The 23,780-nt window shown below is 37.9% G+C and overlaps 1 pseudogene; it reads left to right on the forward strand.

Annotated features, from left to right (window-relative positions):
* Window positions 1-12,970: 12,970 nt before the first annotated feature.
* Window positions 12,971-14,291, forward strand: LOC118983625 (ATP synthase F(0) complex subunit C2, mitochondrial-like; annotated as a pseudogene).
* Window positions 14,292-23,780: the final 9,489 nt, after the last annotated feature.

Raw genomic sequence — 23,780 nt, forward strand, 5'->3', positions numbered from 1 at the left:
GCGTCTGCTAAAGAAACGCACATTGGAGGTTACCGGTCCCCAGAACGTACACTTTGCGCACGCGGACCAGACTGTTACCCTAGTGGAGGGTTGAAGACGGGCCTTGCTTTCTAAGGGGATAAGTAATTAAAAGTCGATTGAGCAGGCGGACAGCCTTTAGCAACCGATGAAGAAGCTAGGCCTAGATGCTTCTAAGCCCACGGGAGGTCATACTGAAGATCCCTAATCCTACGTCAACACGAGAGAACTCCGAGACGTGTTCAAGCTTGTTAAGAGAAGCCAACGAGGAAGGCTTGCTTTTCTATCTTTTCTCCCTAAAGCAAGTAAGATTGATTCCTTATGTGGAGGAAGTGGGAATTCTGCTCACTTGGAATACTTATAATCTTAATGTTTTTGTGATTACAAAATAAGGCATACATCTTGTAAAAAAAAAAAAGTGTATGGAAAAGCAAGTTCCTTATTCGCCACTTCCCACATAGGCCTACAGTGTTACTGCATTTTTGGATGCCCTCCCACTCTAAAGATGTTTCAAATTTAACTCCCTTAGAAAAAAATGTGTTGACTAAGTGACTCCGGCTCAAAAACTGCTCTTCACTTCTAATATTACTATTGACTACATTCCTTTTTCCCACTTGTGTGAAAAACACTAAGAAGGCAGGACTGTAGTCCATTTTTATATTCCATTATATTCCTTGGACTTGGCATACCATGAATTCAAATGTGGTTGAATGACAGAGAGATAGCTCAGTAATCTATGGTGTAGCCATACTGTGGAATACTATCAGGAGTTAGAATGATGTAGAACTATAAATGCAAATGAAAAGAATTCCAAGATACAGTTAGTGGAAAAAGCCAAATAATGACAGTGCTGTAAAGTGATATAAAAGTGTAGATTTTACCAAGTGTGTGATGGTGGTAACCTGTTTAACCTGTGTGGAGAGAGGAGGGGTTGATCCTGGGGAGTGAAGGAACCTGCTTTGGGAGTGGTAGTCAAAAAACAGCTTTATCTGTACTTTAAAAAATTGACTTTATTGAAATAAAATTTACATGCAATAAAATTTAGCAGTTTTCAACGTGCAATTTGATAAATTTTAACATGTATATAGCCAATGCCATAATCATATCAATCATATCTATTACCCTAAAAAATTCATGCTCCTTTGTAATTATCCACACCTCCAGCTCCTGGCCTGCCATTGATCTGCTGTTATAGCTTTGCCCTTTCCAACATTTTGTATAAATAAAATCATATGGTATGTAGTATTTGGCCATGGCGTCTTTCTCCTAACATAATGACAGATTAATCCATGTTATATTATTTATCAATAGTTCTTTTCTATTGCTGAGTAGTATTCTATTGTGTGGATGTACCAATTTTTAAAATTCATTCACTAATTGATAAACTTTGGGTTGTCTAAAGTTATGGACTTTTGTTTTTTAATTTTTTTTATATTTATTTATTTATCTTTGGAGGGGAAGGGAAGGAGAGAGGGAGAGAGATACCAATGTATGGTTGCTTCTCATGTGTCCCCTGCTGGGAACTGGCCTGCAATCCAGGCATGTGCCCTGACTGGGAATCGAAACCGCTATCATCTGGTTCGCAGGCTTGCGCTCAATCCACTGAGCTACACCAGCCAGGGCTGGACTTTGTTTTTAATATTTTTTTTAGAAGGGAAGGGAAGGAGAAAGAGAGGTAGAGAAACATCAGTGTGTGGTTGCCTCTCACATGGCTCCCACTCGGGACCTGGCCCAAAACCTAGGCACATGCCCTGACTGAGAATCGAACTGTGACCCTTTGGTTCACAGCCTGAGCTCAATTCACTGAGCTATACCACCCAGGGCTAAAGTTACGGACTTTTATGAATAAAACTTTTTTGAGTATTTTAGTACAGGTGTTTATGCATCTGTATTAATTTATTTTTACCTGATAAATTTATCCATGCATTATTTACATAATGTGAAAAGTAATTTTTGAATTTGATTAATGAGTTAACCAATTTTTTATATTCCAGGTCTTCCTCTCTGAAACAATAACATATCTATGTAAATGTTAATGGGATTTTATAGTGTGAAGCAACTTTTTCAGTTTAATAATATACTGTGGACATTTAAAAATATCAGTATTTACAGATTTAACTCATTCTTTTTAAGGGCTGCATTCCATTGTATGCATGTAAGATAATTTATTCAACTGATCTGTCAAATTGTGAAACATGCATACCCTTTGATCCAAAAATTCCACTTCCAGGAATTTGTGGAAACAAAAATTCCCCTTAAGTTTGCTATGTGGCACTTCTAAGAAATTCAGTATTCATTACAGCATTGTTTGTAATGGAGAAAATGGAAAACATCAATTTTTTTAAAAAGGAAATACTTAAATCTCCCTTTGTTTCTTTCCCTCACTGATCACTAGCCCAGGTATTCCAGTTTTTCTTTTACTTTGCTGCATTTTATAAATTCACAATGATAAATTAAGACAGAAATTAGATCCAATGCCAGGATAAAGATTCAGTCTTTTTTCCTAATAGTGCCATCCTAGGGGTTCTGTCGTTGCTTATTCCAACTGATGCATTCTGCAGAATGGGAATGAATAAGAAAAATCTGACCCTGGCTTGTGTGGCTCTGTGGATTGAGTGCTGGGCAGTGAACCAAAGGAATGACTGGTTGGATTCCTAGTCAGAGCACATGCCTGGGTTGCAATCTAGGTTCCTCAGTTGGGAGAGCACAAGAGGCAATCACACTGATGTTTCTCTCCCTCTCATTCTCACTCACTTCCTCTCTAAAAATAAACCAATAAATTTTTTTTTAAATCTGCAAAGTTTCAAAAAGATTAAGCAGTTTTGTATTGTTGAATAAAGCTTCATTTGGTAGAACTACCCTTCAGAAACTGTCATTTCTCACTAATGACTGGGCAGTCAAGAACAAAATCTAATTTATTCAGGTGTGTAAAGAAAATGTATTTTGCATTCTACAGTGACTTTGGCCTACCTTTTCTTTAATTTCCAAAAATTCAATGTAATTAATTATACAACGTTTAAAGAATGCCAAGGAAATGCAAAGGGAAAGCAATTTGTTTTCTGTACTCATAAACTGTTTCAGCAATATAATATAAATGTTTATTAATTTCTGGGTTGAAGGAAAGTAGTACATATTTAATTTTGTAATAACTTAGAGATTTTCCTAGAATTTAACTTATGCAATTAAATACTGTCCTCCTTGACCAGAACCTGCCTTTGTACTGGAGACACATGCAAAGAGTTGCTTAGCAGCTGAATAACTTAAAATTGCATTTTGGAAGCTTGCAAGAGGAAAAAAAATTGTATTTATGTCTATTTTGAGTTTTATATAGAATTTTTTAAAAACAATGTTCACCTGATTCTAAGGGTATTGTCAAATTGACTAAGTTTCTCAGAACAGAATAAAATTAGTTTCTTTCCTCATAACTTCTTCCAAATCTTAATCCATGTTTTCTCTTAAAATAGATGGAAAGAATTCTGATCTCCTCCCCCAGCTTCCAAACCCTAAGCAAAAAGAAAAAGAGGAAGAAGATGGAATAATTTTTACATTTCTGTTTAAGAGGTACTACTTATCAAGTGTAATGGAAGTTACAAAATGAGATGTTAATGGCCAACTAAAATGTCTCTATTATAAAGATAAGGATAATCAGGGTCAGAGAGGTTTAAGTAACCTGCCCAAGGATTCACAGATAATAAGCAGAACTTGGTTAAGAACCCCTTTCTTATGATGTCAACACCCTTAACCATTATTCTTAATAATGCCTTCTTATTTTTAAAAATAAAAAAATTGAGCCCCAGGTAGAATAAAATGCTATCGTTTAATCACTTACCATCTACCAAGTCCTACATTTCATTTAATCCTAACAACTTTGAGGAAGATGTTATAAGATTGTCACAACTCTAAAGCATGTGCTCATAAACAACACACTACATTAGGAATTGTTTTACTCATGTGATTTTTAAAATGAGATCTTTTCAATCACTTGTACTCGTGTATATTTATGTTCCAGTCCCTAAAATTTAATATTGTAATATTTTTGCTGATTGTTTATGTCCTGTTAGAATGCAAGCTTCTTAAGGAAATCATATCACTTTTTTGAATTTTTCAAAGCACTTGAGAGTATGTATTCTATTCATAATGCTAATATTTAATAGCAACAAATGTTATCGAGCACTTACTACCTGCCAACTGTTATTCTTACATCCCATTTAATCCTCTCAACAATTTATTCCATGTCATTCACTTTGTTCTCTACAAGAATTACCCAGCTGTTTCTAGTCCACTTGTTAGTTGTACAATTGTATAATTTTTGCCCTCATTACCCAGCCCACACCAAACCTCTATAAAATCCATTTTTAGCTCATAATCTCTTAACTCATCACTCATCTTGTTTAAAATTCATATTCTCTGGACATTATTATGTATCTACAATAGTGAAAGAATATCTGATTCTACAAAGAATCTTATTCATCCATTTTTTGTCTCAAGAAGGGACTTGTATGTGAATTCCCCAAGTCTTTGGATGGTTTTGCCCAACCTATTACCTCAGCCATTCAAAGCCTCTGCCATGAGGTTAATACCTGCCTTTAGTTTCAGTGCCTTTTAAGTCTTCTTTTTAAAAAAAAAGTCTGGGCCCTGGTCAGGTGGCTCAGTTGATTAAAGCATCATCCCAATATGCCAAGGTTGTATATTTGATCCACGGTCAGGGCACATACAAGAAACAACCAGTAAATAACTGGAACAACTAATTGATGTTTCCTTTACTATCTCTAAAATCAATAAAAATTTTTAAGTTATTCCATTTAATATTCTGGGAAAGAATATATATCTGAGTCTATGCCCTTATGGTTCCTGGGAGTCAGGGGTTTTTTAAAAAATAATTTTGGTAAACACTGCTAACTTGAGAGAGAATAAAGTCTGCATGACTTGAACATTCACCTACTTTCCTAATTTAAAATATTTCTCCTGCTTTATTTGATTCATAAAGGTGGCATAAATTTTATACATGTCCTAAACTATTTAAAGTTTCTAGACCTGGCTGGTGTAGCTCAGTGGATTGAGCACTGGCCTGTAAACCAGGGGGTCACTGGTTTGATTCCCAGTCAGGGCATACACCTGGGATGCAGGCCAGGTCCCCGGTAGGGGACATGCGAGAGGCAACCACACATTGATGTTTCTGTTCCTCTCTTTCTCCTACCCTTTTCCTCTGTCTAAAAATAAATTAATAAAATCTTTAAAAAACTAAAGTTTCTGGCAGGAAACTTTCTAAAAGTAAGAAAAACAACTCCTTGACTAGTTCCCTTCAAAGGATTCATAGCAATCACTTTCCTGACTTCCAGAAGAACTAGTCATCTATTTTCTAGGATCCTTTAAAGCAGAGTGATTGTATAATGGGAACGTATCTCGAGGCCACTAATTCTACTAAGATTTGTATTCACATCTAACATTAAGGTTCACAGTTAAAGAAATCATTAGATAGGTTAAAACTAAATGTCTAAAACCATTTTGTACCATAGCAACATTGATAAGGTTATTTTACAATGCCTTCCTCCCCTTGCCCCAATCTCCATCTATCCTAACAGTATAAATATTTGAAATGTTTCACACTAATTGAAATGTCTGATATATCTTCCATGCTGCAAACCATAGGAATGTGAGAATTTACTTACAAAAATGTTTTTCCTCCAAAAATTACATTTACTGACTCATAATCCTGTCTTCATGGTACATGATTGATAGTGTTAGTGAAATAATCAACATTAACCTTATATATCTATATGGTTCTCAAACTTTGACATGTATCAGAATTCCTTGGAGGGCTTGTTAAAACCAGATTGCTGGAATTTGTGCATCAAGATCAAGTTACAAGGACCAGATTTACATTCTCATGTAAAATAATTTTTTAAAAGCAGGTAAAAGAAAGAAACAATGGTTTTCAAGACAATGAACACCAGGCAGTGAAGGGCAATGAGTCCCAAAAAACAGAAAACAAATACACTGAGCCTTGAGCCCTGAGCCTGAGATTGCCCCAGTTTACTGCCTTGAGAATGTTTCTAGGCCACAGCATAGAAAGGGGGGAACAAAAGGGTAGTCTGGTAAACTCTGAGCTGACAGTTTAGGGAAACCAAACTTTAGGAGAGAATTCCAGAGAAGAGAGAGCAGTATAAAAAGAAAGAAAACCCTTGCACAGAAAGAAATCTGTAAAGGGTTCCCCTAAAATATTCAGCAGAGTCCTGATCAGCACCTACATATGAGGAAACTATCCAAAGCAAAGAACCATCAGAAAACATCAAATGGAACAGTGCCCAGGGTTGGTTGGGAACAATGCCTGTTCCCATCAGCTAGATTGAAAAAGAGCCTTGTAACTTATGAGATGGATAGTAGGTAAAGTACTTGCCTCAGTAGTAAAGAATTTAATCCTCTAGACTGAGCTTTGGATCTACGTAACAAAATTAACTGCAGTCTAGAACAAAGTTCAAGATTTGTAAGGATACAAAAGCATCCAAAACCCAACAATAAAATTCTGACAACCTAAGATCTGGCATATAAGAAGCCAGGAACACATGACACATAGTAATGAGATAATCAATGGAAAACAACTCAGAACCTACACAGATATTATCTCAAGCAGAATCATGGAAGACATAAAGACAAATAAAGGTTTTGGAAGTAAAAACTGCATTGTCTAAGATGAAAAATACTAGATGGAATTAATGGCAGAATAGACAATACAGAAGAAAAGATAAATGAACTTTAAAGTGTAGCAATAGAAACACTCCCAAATAGAATAAGAAAAAAAATGAAGATCATCAGTTAGCTGTAGGACAACCTCAAGCAATATAATACATGAGTAATTGAAGTCTCTGAAAGAAGGGAAAAGGGGGACAGAAAAAAATACCTGAAGATATAATGGACAAAAATTTTCCAAATTTCATGACAACTATAAAATTGTATATCCAGGATCAACTAATCTGTTAGTTAAAAGCAAAAGACACATGAATAAAACTACACCAAAGCATATTATTATCAAATTAAACTAGTGATAAAGAGAATCTTAAAAGCAGTCAGAGAAAAAGAAATTTATTAACTACACGGGAACCAAGGAAAAGATGACATTTCTCACTGGAACTATATGCAAGTAAGAAGACAGTAAGCAGCATTTGAAAAAGAAGGCAAATAGATTCTCAGATACAAGGTAAAAGAATTCTTCAAAAGCAAATCACTACAAAAATGTTAAATGAAGTTCTTCAGGCAAAAGGAAAATTATACCATAGAGATCTATGCAAAGGAATAAAGAACACTAAAAGGTTAAGTATGAGATTACATATGTAAGAATTTTTCTTACTATTTAAAACCTTTAAAAAGATAATTGACTAAATAAAAACAATGTATTGTGGAATTTATGACAAGTAAAATGCATGAAGGAGAGAAACAGAAGTACACTATTATACATTCTTACTCTACATGAAATGCCATACTATCTATCATGAGAGGTAAACTGTTCTGGTAAGTTAAAAATGTATACTACAGCCATGACCTAGTTGTTCAGTTGGTTAGAGCACTGTCCTGATACATCAAGGTTGCTGGTATGATACCCAGTCAGGCCACATACAAGAATCAACCAATAAACAACAAATTGATGTTTCTCTCTCTCTCTAAAATCAATAAATTAAAAAATGTGTACTATAAACCTTAAAAATAACTACACTTAAATAATAAAGTATTTATAACTAGTAATCCTACAAAGGAGATATGATGAGATCATAAAAATATTCCATTAATTCAAAAGAAGTCAGATAAGGAAAAGGAAAACAAGACAAAAAACATAGCAAAGTAATAAAGTCTAACCATTATCAATCATATTAATTGTACATGGTATAAATTAAAAGGCAAAATTTGTCAAATTGGATAAAAAAGCAAGAACAAACTTTTATCTACAAGAAAAGTATTTAAATATAACAACAAAAATAGGTTAAAAGTATGGAGGACTTTAGTCAAGATGAAGGAGTAGATAAACACACCTTGCCTCTGCACACAGCTATAGCAAAAAATACTAGACTACAAAACAAATTTCAGCCAGAATTGTGAGAAAATTGAGCTGTATGGAAGTCTGACAACCAAGGATTTAAAAAAGCCACATTCATCCAGAAGGGTAGGAGGAGTGGAGATGTGGAGAGGCAAAGAAATGCACAGAGGCATAGAGACAAGAATGGGTGATCCTACATTTAAGTGTAGTAGGTAAAAAAAGGGAGGGACTCATCCAGAGTAAAGGATACCAGCCCCAGTCCAGATCATCCAGCCCAGAATCCCAATACCAGGAAGATAAGTCCCCATAACTTTTGGCTGTAAAAACAAGTGGGGGTTGGGGCAGAAAAGAACTGTGTCTTCGTAAAGAGCCCACAGTGGACTGAGGACTCATACAGACCCACCCCTTATTGGATTCAGCACCAGGGCAACAAGTGGAAGGGCAGCAGTACCATATGGAGAGGTAGTGAAGTGTGAGTGGGGAGAGAGCTTCCTCCCCGGCAAAACTCCAGAGGCCAGGCAGCAGCATTCTCCCCACTGTGAGCTGTCACTCGCACAGAGCAACAGAGTGGTGACATGGTTGCCAATTCAGGTGATTACCTAAGACTTCATCCCATATAACTTAACAGGCTCACTAAGACAGGGAGTCAAAGCAGCTCTACCTAATACACAGAAGCAAATACAAGGATGCTGCCAAAATGAGGTGACAAAAAAATACGGCCCAAATGAAATAACAGACCAAAGCTCCAGAAAAAGAACTAAATGAAATAGAGATATGCAACTTATCAGATGAATGGATCAAAACACTGGTTATCAGAATGCTTCAGGAACTCATTGCACACTTCAATGGCATAAAAAAAGACCCAGGCCAAAATAAATGTTACATTAAATGAAATAAACAAAAATCTACAGGAAACCAACAGAGGGAATAAACCCAAGAATCAAATCAATAATTTGGAACACAAGTAAAGAAAAAGGATTCAATTAGAACAGTCAGAAGAAAAAAGAATTTTAAAAAATTAGGGTAGGCTTAAGCACCTCTGGGAAATCTTTAAACATAGCAACATCTGAATGATAGGGGTGCCAGAAGGAAAAGAGAAACAGCAAAAAATTGAAAACTTATTTGAAAAAATAATGAAAAAATTCTAATTTGGTGAAGGAAACATATACAAGTCCAGGAAGCACAGAGAGTCCCAAACAACATGGACCCAAAGAGAACCACGCCAACACATGTCATCATTAAAATGCTAACAGTTAAAGATAAAGAAATAATCTTAAAAGCAGCAAGAGAAAGGCACAGAGTTACCTACGAAGGAGTTTCCATGACTGTCAGCTAATTTCCCAAAAGAAACTTTGGAGCTTCTAGTCAAGATGGTGGCATAGGCAGACATGGCTTGCCTCTTCGCATACCCAAAATTACAACTAAAGTATAGAACCATATCATTCAGAACCATTAGAATTGGAGCTGCACAGAAGTCTGACAGCTACAGAATTAAAGAAACCACATCCACCAAACTAGTTAGGAGGAGTGCAGATGTGGAATGGGCTGGTCTCTCACCCATGTGTGGTGGATGAAATTTCAGGGGGATATCTCAGAAGCAAGCAGACCCAGCCCCACACCAGGCCCTCCAGCCCAGGGTCCAGTTCCAGGAAGATAAATCACCACAACTTCTGGCTAAAAAAACAGCGGGGACTGAGTTGGTGGAAAAAACTTCTGGAGCCTCAAGTAGTTCCTCTCAAAGGACCTACAGACTCACCTACTCAGACTCACTCCCTCTGAGCTCCAGTACCAGGGTGGCAACTTGAAGGACACCAGTGGCATACTGGAAGAGGTTGAAGTGTCTGGCATCAAGGTGAGCAGAGATAATTTGTCCCTTTTCTGAGCCCTCACCATGGAGAGCATGGAGCCAGTAGGCTGGTGCCATATATGAGACTCCATTACCCTGGCTAACACAAACTGGCCTTGGAGATCCCTAGAGACTCTGTCCAACCCAATCTACAGGCCCACCTATAGTGCTTTTCTATATGAATGGTTTGTCTCAGCTCACATTTCACACCTTGCTAAATACTATCAAACAAGCAACAGCTGGCTTCAGTGAGCTCCAGGCAATGCATTAGCAGCAGCCAGCCTGGATTCACAGCTTGGCTTTACTTGGGAATCTCCAAGCCCAGCACAAGTAACAGCCTTCTCATACTGTTTTATAGCTCAGGAAGAGCAGCCCCAGGAAAAATACAGGTGGGGGATGACCTCGGCCTGTACCACCTGGGAAACCCCATGGACAGCACACCCAGTGGACAGCTACAGACCATTTCAGAGCACCACCACCCTGCCCGTGTACAGCTGATCCACCAGGGAGGGTAGAAGTTGGTGGTAAGTGGTCAGAGCCAATCCTTGCAGTTGACTGGCCCGGGTAAATCCCTCCCATTAATCTGCCAACTGCAACCAAGGCTCAACTACAAGAGGAGGATGTACTCAGCCAACACAAAGGGTGCACCTTGAATACCTAGCTTGGGTGATAGGAGAGGTGGTGCCACTGGACCCTACAGCATACCTACTATATTGGGCCACACTACCAAGACACGGAGTCTACCTAATACAAAGAAACAAACATGGGGTGGCTGCCAAAACGAGAGGATAAATATGGCCCAAATGAAAAATCAAAACTCCACAGAAAGGGCTAAATGAAATGGCGATAAGCAATCCATCAGATGCACAGTTCAAAACACTGGTTATAAGGATGCTTAAGAACCTTAGTAAGGACCTCAACAGCATAAACAAGATCCAGTCAGAAATGAAGCATTCACTAGCTGAAAAATAAGGAACAGTTTACAGAGAAACAACAGTAGGGTGGATGAAGCCAAGAATCAAATCAATGATATGGAACTTAAGGAAACAAAAAACTAATCAGAACAAGAAGAAAAAAAGAATACAAAAATTGAGGGTATTATAATTAGCCCCTGGGACTTCCAGAGGTTCAATGTTTGCATCATAGGGGTGCCAGAAGTAGAAGAGAAACAGCAAGAAATTGGAAGTGTATTTGAAAAGTTAACGAGAAACCTTTTCTAATTTGTTGAAGGAAATAGACATACAAGTTCAGGAAGCACAGAGAGTGCCAATCAAGTTGGATCCAAAGAGGACCACACAAAGACATCATAATTAAAATGCAAATGGTTAAAGGTAAAGACAGAATCTTAAAAGCAGCAAGAGAAAAGCCAATAGTTACCTATAGAGGATTTCCCATAAGACTGTCAACTGATTTCTCAAAACAAACTGTGCAGGCAAGAAGGGGCTGGAAAGAAGTGTTCACAGTTATGAAAAGCAAGGACCTATAACCTAGATTACTCTATCTAACAGTTATCATTTGGAATGGAAGGACAAATAAAGTGCTTCCCAGACAAGATAAAGCTAAAGGAATTTAGCATCACGAAGCCACTGTAATATGTAATGTTAAAAGGACTTATTTAAGAAAAAGAAGATTAAAGCAATGAACATTAAAATGGCAGTAAACTCACAAATATTAGTAACTGAATCCAAACAACAAACTAATCAAACAAGGAGAAAAGAAACAGAATCATAGATATGGAGATCATTTGGAGGTTTAACAGTTGGGAGGGGGAAGCTGGAGAATGGGGTGAAAGGTACAGGGATTAAGAAGTACAAATTGGCCCTGGCTGGCATAGCTCAGTGGATTGAGTGCAGGCCTGCGAACCACACGATCGCAGTTCGATTCCCAATCAGGGCACATGTCTGGGTTGCAGGCCAGTTCCCAGCAGGGGACTCATGAGAGGCAACCATACATTGATACTTCTCTCCTTCCCTTCCTCTCTAAATATAAATAAATAAAATCTTAAAAAAAAAAAGAAGTACAAATTGGTAGGTACAAAATGGGGGGATGATAAGAACAGTATAAATAATGGAGGAGTAGCAGAAAATCAGCAAGGATATGAACAGTACTGCCAACAAACTTGACATTTACAACATTCATCCAACAACAGCAAAATTCACATTATTCATGAGTGTACCTAGAACATTTACCAAGATAAACCATATTCGGGTCCATAAAACAAATCTTAATAAATTTAAAAGAATTCAAATCATAACAAATATGTTCTCAAGCCACAGTGTAATAAAATTAGAAATTGATAACAAAAACATTTTGGAAAAAAAACATAAAATCTACAGATATTTGGGTTAAGTAAATAACACTTCTAAATAACCCATGGATCAAAACACTCCAAAGGAAGTTATAAGGTATTTTGACCTGAATGAAAAGAAATATAAACATCACAATTTATGGGATGCCAATAAAATAGAACTTAGTGGGAAAAGTTGCAGGATATAAGATCAGTATGTAAAAAATCAACAAAATACCAGTATTTTGAACTTGACTTTTTAATGAAAAATTTTAAGTTGGGTCTTTAAAAATGATATCACTTGCTACATCAAAAATATGATAGGCTTAGGGATAAATTTGACAGAAGATGTTAAATATTTATATCCTGAAAACTATGAAATATTGCTGAAATTAAAGACAGAGATACTTTATTCATGAATCAAAGGATAATATTAAGATGTCACTTTTTCTCCCAATTTATCTATATATTTAATACAATCCCCATCAAAATCAAAGCAGAAATTTGTGCAGAAATTCATAAATTTCTGCTTCTTCAAAAGATACATGAAAATAAAAAAAGTCACAACTACATATATTAAAAGAAATTTTATACATAGAAAACTCTCCAACACGACCTTTAGAACGCAAACAACTCAATTTTTAAAATGAGCAATAGACATTTTATTAACACATTTTTATCAAAGAACATATACATACAATATTAAGCTCATGAAAACATATTCAACATCATAGGTCATTAGGAAAATGCAAATTAAAATCCTAATGAGATAGCATAATATAAGACTATTAGAATGGCTAAAATTAAAAAGGTTACTAACCAAGTGTCAGCTAGGATGTACAGAGACCGAAATTCTCATACACAGCTAGTAGAAACAAATTAGTACAATCACTTTGGAAAGTAATTTGGTGTTTTTTTTTAAAGTTAAACATTTACCTACCATATGATCCAGCCACCCCACTCATATTACTTCTAAGAATTTACCCAAGAGAAGAGGATATATATAGTCCATATGAAGACTTGTACACAAGTGTTCATAGTAGCTTTATTTGTAATAGCCAAAAACTAGAAGCAGTCCAAATGTCTATCAACAGGTGAGTAGGTAAGAAATTGGTTATACTAAGCAATAAAAACAATGAACTACTGATACATGCAACATCAGTGAATCTCAAAATCATTATGCTGAGTGAAAAAAGACTGCTCTCCGCATTGAAAGCAGCTCTCCGTGCCACAGCCTCTCATTCCCTGAAAATCTACTCCGCATCAAAGTCATCTCCACCACCTTCCTGGTCAGCTGCTGAGCCAGCCACCTTTTACAGTAGTGCTGAAACAACCTGAGACACTGACAGGTAAGAGCGAACCTCATGAGCCTAGCAGCCTCATGTCCCCTGACCTCACTTATCCCTAACCATAATTACAAACCAATGCCATTTCAAAGGACAGTGACACAGCAGCCACGTTCACTGGGACGGAAGCTGCCAAAATGGCTGGCTGGCTGGCTGGGGCTGGGATGGGAACTGTGTTTGGGAGCCTCATAATTGCTTGTGCCAGGAACTCTTCTCTGAAGCAATAGTTCTATTCCATTCTGGGCTTTGCCCTCTCAGAGGCCATAGGGCTTTTTTGCCTAATCATAGCCTTTTCCAACCTCTTTTCCATGTTAAGAAGCCCTTTCTGGCTACCATAGTTCTCCCAAGTCTCATCTGCCCTCTATGTTCCTTTTCCTATACCTCCTCAGGCAGCATAGGGAAAGCAGATGGCAGAGTTTGACAAACGGAAAGCAAATAAATACAGTATTAATATGGGGGGGGGGGAAGAAAAGTTCAAAAAGGAAAGTATTATGATTCAATTTATATAAAATTCTAGAAAATACAAACTATAGTGACAGAACACGTATCAGTGGTTTTGCAGAGGAGGAAGGGAGTGCAAAGGAACAGTAGGGAATTTTGGTGGTGATGGTTTTATGGGTATTTTCAAATGTCGAAACTTACCAAATTGTGCTCTTTAGATGTGTTCAGTTTATTGTGTTCAACAAAGCTGGTTTTAAAAAACAAATTTCTGGATTCCAACTCTAACATTTACCCAATTCATTAGATTAAAACCAGTCATTTCACACAGGCCTGTGAACCAGAGGATTGCGGTTCAATTCCCAGTCAGGGCACATGCCTGGGTTGCAGGCTGGTTCCCTGCAGACCAACTCCCTGCAGGGGATGCACAAAAGGCAACCATACATTGATGTTTCTCTTCCTCTCTCTTTCCCCTCTAAAGATACATAAATAAATAAAATCTTTTAAAAAATAAAAATAAATAAAATAAAACCAGTCATTTCAATAGTTTCCTACTGGTGTTATAATGATATTCACTTAATAATATGACAATTCTGGAATATAAAGTTACTGCTTTTCAAAAGTATTTCAATCTAGAAGGAATTCAAACTACAATGTATTCATTATTGATTGTGTTGCCAAAGGTAGCTGGGTAGTTCTGAGACAAAAGGAAGGAAGGCTGACTGGGTTTGATTGGGGAGGAGCCTGCAGCTTTGTACACTCCAGGGGATGGCGGCTTTGCCCCACTGAGGGATTGATGTCCCTCTCTTCCCCCACATAGGGAGGGATGTTCTCCGAGGCAGCAGCCAGCTCTCCAGTGCTGGCACTGGCAGAGGGAGGGGATGGATTCCTTTCCTGGGTGCACAGTAGAAGCCAAGGTGGCAACCTTAGAAGGGAGATCTCTAGCTGGGGAAAGGATTGGATTAGATAAGGAACATATAAACCCAGAGATCTAGAAAATGGATTGGTTTGGGGGAGGGCCCAGCACAAGCCCATGAAAGACTAGGCAAGAGATTGGTGAGTTTGAAAACCCAATGTAATACAATCAAAGCTTAACGAAGGCCTCTGTCTCCATCACACGTGTGTATTCACTCATTCTCTGTAGCAATAATGCTGGCCTAGCAGTTGTGCAGGCCAGCACCCCTGCGGGCCCAAGTGAAGGCCTGAGTATGGCAGCACAGCTGGGAACAGAGACTAAACTGGATTAAACCTGGACATACACTGAACCAATAGCACAGAATTTCTGTACCCTGGCCCTTTTTCTGGGCTTGATGAAGGCTGGACTTCTTCCACAGCAGGATGGACAGAGATGAGACACTGGGAACCTGGGGGCAGTCTTTTATTTTTAACCCAATTAATCTTACCTATACCTCATCCTCTCATGCATGGGTACATGGAAATGCTTTTCTGGCAATGCCATGGAAGGAACCCATTTCCACTGGCAACTGTTTCTATGAAAATACATGAGGGACAGGAAGTAAGAGGAAGGATCCATGAAGTTTAGCTTCCTAATGGCTAAGCAGAAATGACATTATGATGACAAAAAGAATGGGAAGGCAATAATAAACAGAAGAACCCAAGCCTCGTGATGACGCTAGTAAAATGCAATGAGACCTATAATTATTGGGTAACAACAATCTTAGGAGAAAGGCATTCAAGAAACAGTGTGGAATTCAAGTAATGGGTAGCACAGAAAGGCTGGTGCTCACAAGTGAAGGAGTTAACACTGGAAAATCGGATGTACAGAATTCTACTGCCATATTTTTTCCCCCTCAACATTTGTGCGTCATGTGATAGGCAATGTATCTGCAAAATAAATGTCATAAACCTACTTCATTAAGTAACCATCAACTTAAAACTTGCTTTTCTAACAACTGGTTAAATTTGAAGTATCATGATTCTGTATCTTATATCAAATAACTTTATCTATTTCAAACAATTAAGTTTAATTAGAAAAATATTCTAGATACTGTTTTATTAACAAATGCTAATTTCTATTTGTATAGTAAATGTCACAATTCAACCAAGATGGCATGAAGTATTATATCTTAGAAATGTGAAGGGATATCAATTATTCATGAAAATTTGGTCATTACTGAGTTAATATATTTTGTTTAATAAATAATATTTATCCATAATTAAGAGAAGTGTTTTGTCTTCCTTAATGGTTTTTTAGAGGGCTAATATTTGAAAGTTAGTAAAATTCATGTATATAAAAACAAATGAATTCAGTTATGAGCAAGGAAGACAAAAGGACAATTTTTAATGGCATCACTTTTAAATGTACTGAAATATTTTATAACATCCTTTGAAGTATATTACCCAGTAACTTAAAAAAAGGAGTAATACCCAACATATTTCATTATTAATAAATAAATTAAAATCCAGAGAACAGTATCATATACTTGCAACTTATAGAAATGAAGAGGAAGAAAAGTAATTTGAGATTTAAAGTTAAAGTAAAGGTAGCAAACAAAAGACAATCTAACAATACCTGGATTATTAAGCTAAAAAACGTTGATCAAGACATTTAGTAATCAATACACTGCTAAGAAGAATGTGAGATCATTTAGTTGATCTGTCATTCATTAAATGGACTATTCACCTGTTTTTAGTGTAGCAAACAAAAGGTTTTCATGTGAATTAAAAAAATACATTAGGCAGTAAAAAGAATCTCATAATGCACATCTAATTTACTGTACATTTTTTTTCAAGCATTCCAACCTTACTCAGAAATAACACGAGATACAAAGGAGGGAAGACGGTGGCGAAGTAGGAGGGAGGGGATTCCACTTCCCCCTACACACGGGAAAAAAACCTAGCCAATCAATGGAGGAACAGAGCAAAGAGCCAACCGTACCCCAGGAGATATGAAGATAGGACACCAAAAATTGTAGCAGACACTGAAAAAACAGATGGTAAGGAGAGTGCTTCAGGACAATAAGGTCCCTAGGACCACAGTGGCTGCAGCCCCAGGCCTGGTGCCCGCCCAGTCTACCACAGGGTTCTTGGGAGAGAGCCAGGTCAACTGCTCCCTCTGGGGCCAAACAAGGTTTGAGCAGCACCAGGAGATACCTGGTTGCTTGAAGTCACAGAGAGGGGAATAAGGACTAAGTGGCAAACACACAGTGGCTGTGAGCACCCACGGAGTCTGTGGATGCCAGCTGGGGAGAGTTGAGAGTTGGGCCTTGATGGGCCCTAAACCTGATATGATAGTCCATGGTCTGGTTGGAGAATTGGGCTGTGTGAGAGGCCAGGCCTCTGTGTGGAACAGCAGGATTCAGTAGGAGGAACTTCTCCAGAAGAAAAAGTGAAAAAAGAGACACTATTTATGGAATTCGCCTGCGGCAGCCACTCCAGCCCCCTCACCACTTAAGCCAGGTAGCGCTCCCAGGTGGCACAGAAGGCCCTATGCACCCTGTATCCCTGGGAAGACAGCGCACCCGAATTTGAGGGACTGGAGGCAGCTGGGCCAAGCACCCGCACCCGCAACCCAGAGAAAGTACACTCTGTGGAAGGCCCAGAGCCCACACCCCTAATCCTGGGGAGAGTACTTAGGCTGACTGAGTGCAGATCAGAAAGGGAGAAAAGTGAAACCAATCACCCCTCAGCCTGCTGCAGCCAGCAAGAGCAGCAAAACTGGTTTGGCCACTTTGAAACCAACAAGAGGTTTTTTTTAAGTAATTATTTATTTTTTATTTTTATTATTTTTCCTTATCTTTCAATTCTTTTTTCTCTTCCCTTCTTTCTTGTTTTAGTCCTTTTTTCTTTCCAATTTTATCTCTTCTTCCTTCTTCTTATTTCTTTTTTTTTTTTTAAATACCCACAAGTGAGACAAAAAAACCTGGAACTGTGAAAAGACCAGAGGTGGACCCAAAGAGGGGGCATCCCAACAGTTGAAACAGTGAGACAAATTTCACTTTGCTATAGCACAGAACCTGCAAGTTACTACATATTTGTATTATTATTTTTCATTATTCTTACATCTTTTATTTTAATAGTATTTTTGCATTTCTCCTCTTTGTTTAGTCTTCTTTTCTTGGCTGGTTAAATTCTATCATCCGACAGGGCTCCCCTGTTCTCTTTCATAGTGTACTGCTAATTTACTGTCCTTTACTTCACTTGTGTTCCATTAGCACACTACTCAAGGTCCTATACTACCTATTGTTATCCAGATCACATAGATTCTGTCATATGATTGTTGCTCCAGTATTGTAAATAACAGCTGTTCCATACAATTGTAAATACCACACAACATCCCTCCCAGATCTTAGCCCATTTCATGGTTTCCTGAACTCTATTACTGTAGTGGTTAACACTATTCTCTCACGCACTACACCTATTTACTATCCTCTACTCTCACCTTACCTCAGAATCTGACCTCCCACGACCTCACTGCTTTCTAGATCTAACTCACAATCGTTCCCTCCCCAACAAGTCTTACCTTCTTTCCATCCTTTCTAAAAAGTGGCTAGTTGGGCAGAAAATCACAGTTAATACTATACATAGCCAAAGGATCCCCTACCTCTTCTCTACTGGCTGCTACTGTAAATAGCATAGAATACTCTCTTGCTGTCCTAAACCATTTTGCCTTACCCCTCCAACTGGTCACAAAAAGAGTAGGTAGAAGCTGTGAACCGCAGGATACCCTCGGAAGAGGAAACCCAACAACAAAGGAACCACCAACAAATAACAACATAAGAAGGTAAAGGAGAGAGTGGAAGCCACACTAACCTTAATCTAGGAACTATCTGGAAATACAACTAAATAGTGGAGAAACTACCAAGTGCAAACAACTGAACAAGAGCAGAAGAAAATCCTCAAAACCTTGTATACACAGAAGAACCTGCTTCAACACAACCTGCCCTCACCAGCACAACAAAATACAAGAGGTAGTGGACAGAGTGACCCTCAGTTAACCAGCTGGTGGGAGAGACCCACCAATGAAAGACACAAAAACAATCAAAACCTAAGGATGAACACAGAGCAAACTTAAATGACAGCTGAAGACCAGTGAGCTCCGGAGAGCAAGGAGATGGCACCACTGAATCTCACAGGTCTTCTACCACGGAAGTTCACACCACGAACCCAGAGAGTCAGAATAGATAAATTTAAGAAGCTGAGGCTAACAAGAAGAGTCTCACAAATGATAAGAAGACAAAGAAACAATCCCTAAATGAAAGGAAGGGAGGAAGCCTCAGAAAGAATGTTAAATGAAATAGAGGCAACTCAACAATCAGATATCAAGTTCAAAGCAATGGTTATCAGGAAGGTCAATGAGCTCACAGAGAATTACTAGAAACCACAGGAAAACTACAATGAACTCGCTGCAAACTATATCACCATGCAAAAGGAAATAGAAACTATTAACAAGGGCCAAGAGGAAATGAAGAACACAGTTTCTGAACTGAAGAACACAGTAAGGAATCAAAAGCAGAATCGATGAAACAGAAGATTAGATCAGTGAGCTGGAGGACAAAGCAGTAAAAAAAACACCCAGAAAGAGCAAGAAAAGAAAAAGAGGCTCAGAAAGAATGAAGAGAGATCAAGAGAAATGTAGGACAGTATGAAATGTAATAATATCCAAATAATAGGGATGCCAGAAGGAGACGAAGAAAAGCAAAGGATAAAAAGCCTATTTGAAAAAGTAATTATGGAAAACGTCCCTAATTTGATGAGAGAAAAAGTCATACAAATCCAGGAAACACAGAGTCCCAATCAAGAGGAACCTAAAAAGGCCCACTTCAAGACACATCATAATTAAAATGGCAAAATTCCAAGACACAGAGAGAATCTTAAAGGCAGCCAGGGAGAAACAGGAAGTAACATACAAGGGAGCCCTCATAAGGTTGGCTACTGACTTCTCAATGGAAACACTCCAAGGCAGAAGAGAATGGCAAGAAATATTCCAAGTAATGAGAACTCAGAGGCCTGCAACCAAGGCGCCTTTACCCAGCAAGGCTCTTAATCAAGATAGAAGGCTAAATAAGGAGCTTCCCAGACAAAGAAGTCTAAAAGAATACATCTCCTCCAAATCAGCTCTGCAAGAGATGCTAAAGGGGACTGCTTTAAGGAAAGGAAGAAAAAAAGGGAGAGAGGAACACAGGTACAAAAGTGGCAATGAATAAGTACGCATGAATAATAACCTTTAACTTAAATGGATTTCATGCTCCAATCAAAAGACAGAGAGTAGCTGAATGGATAAGAAAGCATGGCCCACACATAGGTGGGCCACATTTGCTGCCTACAAGAGATCCACCTCAGGACAAAAGTGGATCTCAATCCACCTCATGGATTGAAAGTGAAGGGCTGGAAACAAATTTAACAAGCAAACAGGGAAAAAAGCAGGGGTACCAATACTCATATCAGACAAAATAGACTTCAAAAACTGGGCCATAAGGAGAGACCCAGAAGGTTGCTTCATAATACTCAAGGGAAGAATCCACCAAGAAAATATAAACATTGTAAATATATATGCACCTAAGATAGGAACACGCAAGTACATAAAGAAAATCTTAGAGGACTTTAAGAAAGATATTGACAGCAACACAATTATATTATGGGATTTTAAAACCTCACTGTCAAAAATGGACAGATCTTTCAAACAAAATATCAACAAAGATATTGCGGCATTGAACAATGCCCCAGATGAAATGAACTTAACTGATATATATAGAGAGCCCTTCATGCCAAAGAAGCTAAATATACATTCTTTTCAAAAGCACATGGACCATTTTCAAAGATAGACCACATGATAGGACACAAAACAAGCTTCCGCAAAGTCAAGAAAACTGAAATCATATCAAGCATTTTCTCTGACCACAAGGGACTGAAACAAGAAACCAAACCCAAGGAAAAAACCCAAAACACTCAAAATCATGGAGATTGAACAGCATGTTATGAAACAATGTATTGGTCAAGAATGAAATTAGGGAAGAAATCAAAAAGTTTCTGCAAACAAACAAAAATGAACTCACGACAACCCAAAACTTATGGGACATAGCGAAGGCAGTCCTGAGAGGGAAGTTCATAGTGATACAGGCCTACCAAAAAAATATAGAAACATTTCAAACTAACCCTATGCCTACGAGAACTCAAGGAACAACAAGTTCCTTGAGCAAGTAGAAGGAAGGAAATAACCTAGATCAGAGCAGCATTAAATGACATAAAGACTAAAAGCACAATTCTAAGAATCAATGAATCCAGGAGCTGGTTTTCTTTTTTCTTTTTAGATTTCATTTATTTATCTTTAGAGGGAAAGGGAAGGAGAGAGGGAAATATCAATGTATGGCTGCCTCTTCTGCATCCCCTGCTGGGAACTGGCCTGTAACCCAGGCATGTGCCCTGACTGGGAATCAAACCGCAATCCTCTGGTTCGAAGGCCCGTGCTCAATCCACTGAGTTACACCAGACATGGCCCAGGAGCTGTTTTTTTTGAAAAGATAAACAAAATCGACAAGGCATTAAGCAGGCTCATCAAGAAAAAAAGAGAAAGGACCCAAATAAACACAATCAGAAATGAAAGAGGAGGACAGCTAGATCAGGAGTGGAATTATAGAAATGGAGATCACATGGAGGGTTAGCAACAGGGGAGTGGGAGGAGGAGAAGGGGGGAGAAGGTACAGAGAATAAGTAGCATAGATGGTAGGTAGAAAATAGACAGGGGGGAGGGCAAGAGTAGCATGGGAAATATAGAATCTAAAGAACTTGTAACACATGGACATAAAGGGGGGAAATGGTGGGGGAGGGGTGTGCAGGGCGGAGGAGAATGAAAGGGGGAAATGGGACAACTGTAATGGTGTAATAAAAAAATATTAAAAAGAAAAAACAAAAACAAAAAAGAAGTAGGAGAGATTACAACTGATACCACAGAAATACAATGGATTGTAAGAAATTACTACAAAGAACTGTATGCCAAGAAATTTGAAAACCTACGTGAAATGGACAAATTCTAGAAAAACATAATCTTCTAAAACTCAATGAAGAAGTAACAGAAAGCCTGAACATACCAATAACAGCGGACGAAATTGAAACAGTAATCAAAAACCTCCCAATACACAAAAGCCCTGGACCAGATGGTTTCACAGAGAATTCTACAAAGCATTTAAGAAAGAGCTAACCCCCTATCCTTCACAGACTATTCCAAAAAATCCAAAATGATGGAAGACTACTCTCAAACTCTTTTTATGAAGCCAGCATCATCCTAATCCCAAAACCAGATAAAGACACAACAAAGAAAGAAAATTTCAGGCCAATATCGCTGATGTACACAGACACAAAAATCCTCAACAAAATATCGGCAAACCACATCCAGCAATACATTAAAAAGATCATACACCATGACCAAGTCGGATTCATCCCAGGGATGTAAGGGTGGTACAATATTTGCAAATCAATAAACTTAATACATCACATAAACAAAAGCAAAGACAAAAATCCCATGATCATATCAATAGATGCAGAAAAAGCATTTGATAAGGTACAGCACCCATTTATGATAAAAACACTCAGCAAACCGGGAATACAGGGAGCATTCCTCAACATACTAAATGGGCAAAAACCAAAATCTTTTCCAAAATCAGGAACAAGACAAGGTTGTTCACTTTTACCAATTGTATTCAACGTAGTATTAAAGGAAATAAAAGGCATCCAAATCAGAAAGAAGGAAACAAAACTAATTGTTTGCAGATGACATGATAGTGTACACAGAAAATCCTACAGACTCAGCCAAAAAACTGCACAACCTAATAAATGAATTTGGCAAAATAGCAGGATACAAAGTCAATATCCAGGAATCAAAGGCATTTTTGTATACCAACAATGAAACAGCAGAAGCAGAAATCGGGGGGAAATTCCATTTGATATAGCAAAAAGAAAAATAAAATACCTAGGAATAAACCTAACTAAGGCAGTAAAAGACCTGTACTCAGAAAACTACAAAACACTGAAGAAAGAAATCAAGGAAGACACAAACAAATGAAAACATATACTGTGTTCATGGATCAGAAGAATTAACATCATTGAAATGTCCATACTACCCAAAGCAATTTACAGATTCAATGCAATACCTATTAAAGTACCAATGCCATATTTCACAGACATAGAACACTTCAAAAATTTATATGGAACCATAAACGACTCCGAACAGCTCCTGCAATTTTGAGAAAGAAGAGCAAAGTATGTGAGATCACAATACCTGATACCAAACTGTATTACAAGGCCACTGTAATCAAAACAGCCTGGTACTGGTATAAAAATAGGCATGCAGACTAATGGAACACAACAGAGAGCCCAGAAATACACTCAAGTCTCTACAGTCAACTAATATTTACAAAGGGGGCAGCAACATAAAATGGAGCAAAAATAGTCTCTTTAACAAATGGTGTTGGGAGAGCTGGACAGTTACGTGCAAAAAGTGAAATGACGACCAACTTACACCATATACAAAAATAAACTCAAGATGGATAAAAGACTTAAATATAAGCGGTGACACCATTAAAGTCCTAGAGGAGAACATAGGCAGGAAAATCTCGGATATTTCATGCAGCAATATTTTTACTATGTCCCCTACAGCAAGGGACATAAAGAAAGAAAAAAACCAAATGGGATCTCATCAAAATAAAGCTTCTGCACAGCTAAAGAAAACAGTATTAAAATAAAAAGAGAACCAATGGTATGGGAAAACATATTTGCCAATGATACCTCAGACAAGGGTTTGATCTCCAAAATATACAAAGAATTCACATGACTCCACTCTAAGAAGACAAGCAACCCAATTAA

The sequence above is a fragment of the Sturnira hondurensis genome, unplaced genomic scaffold (assembly GCF_014824575.4).
Source record: "Sturnira hondurensis isolate 20B ecotype Veracruz unplaced genomic scaffold, ASM1482457v3 Scaffold0002840, whole genome shotgun sequence".
NCBI classification, from domain to species: domain Eukaryota; kingdom Metazoa; phylum Chordata; class Mammalia; order Chiroptera; family Phyllostomidae; genus Sturnira; species Sturnira hondurensis.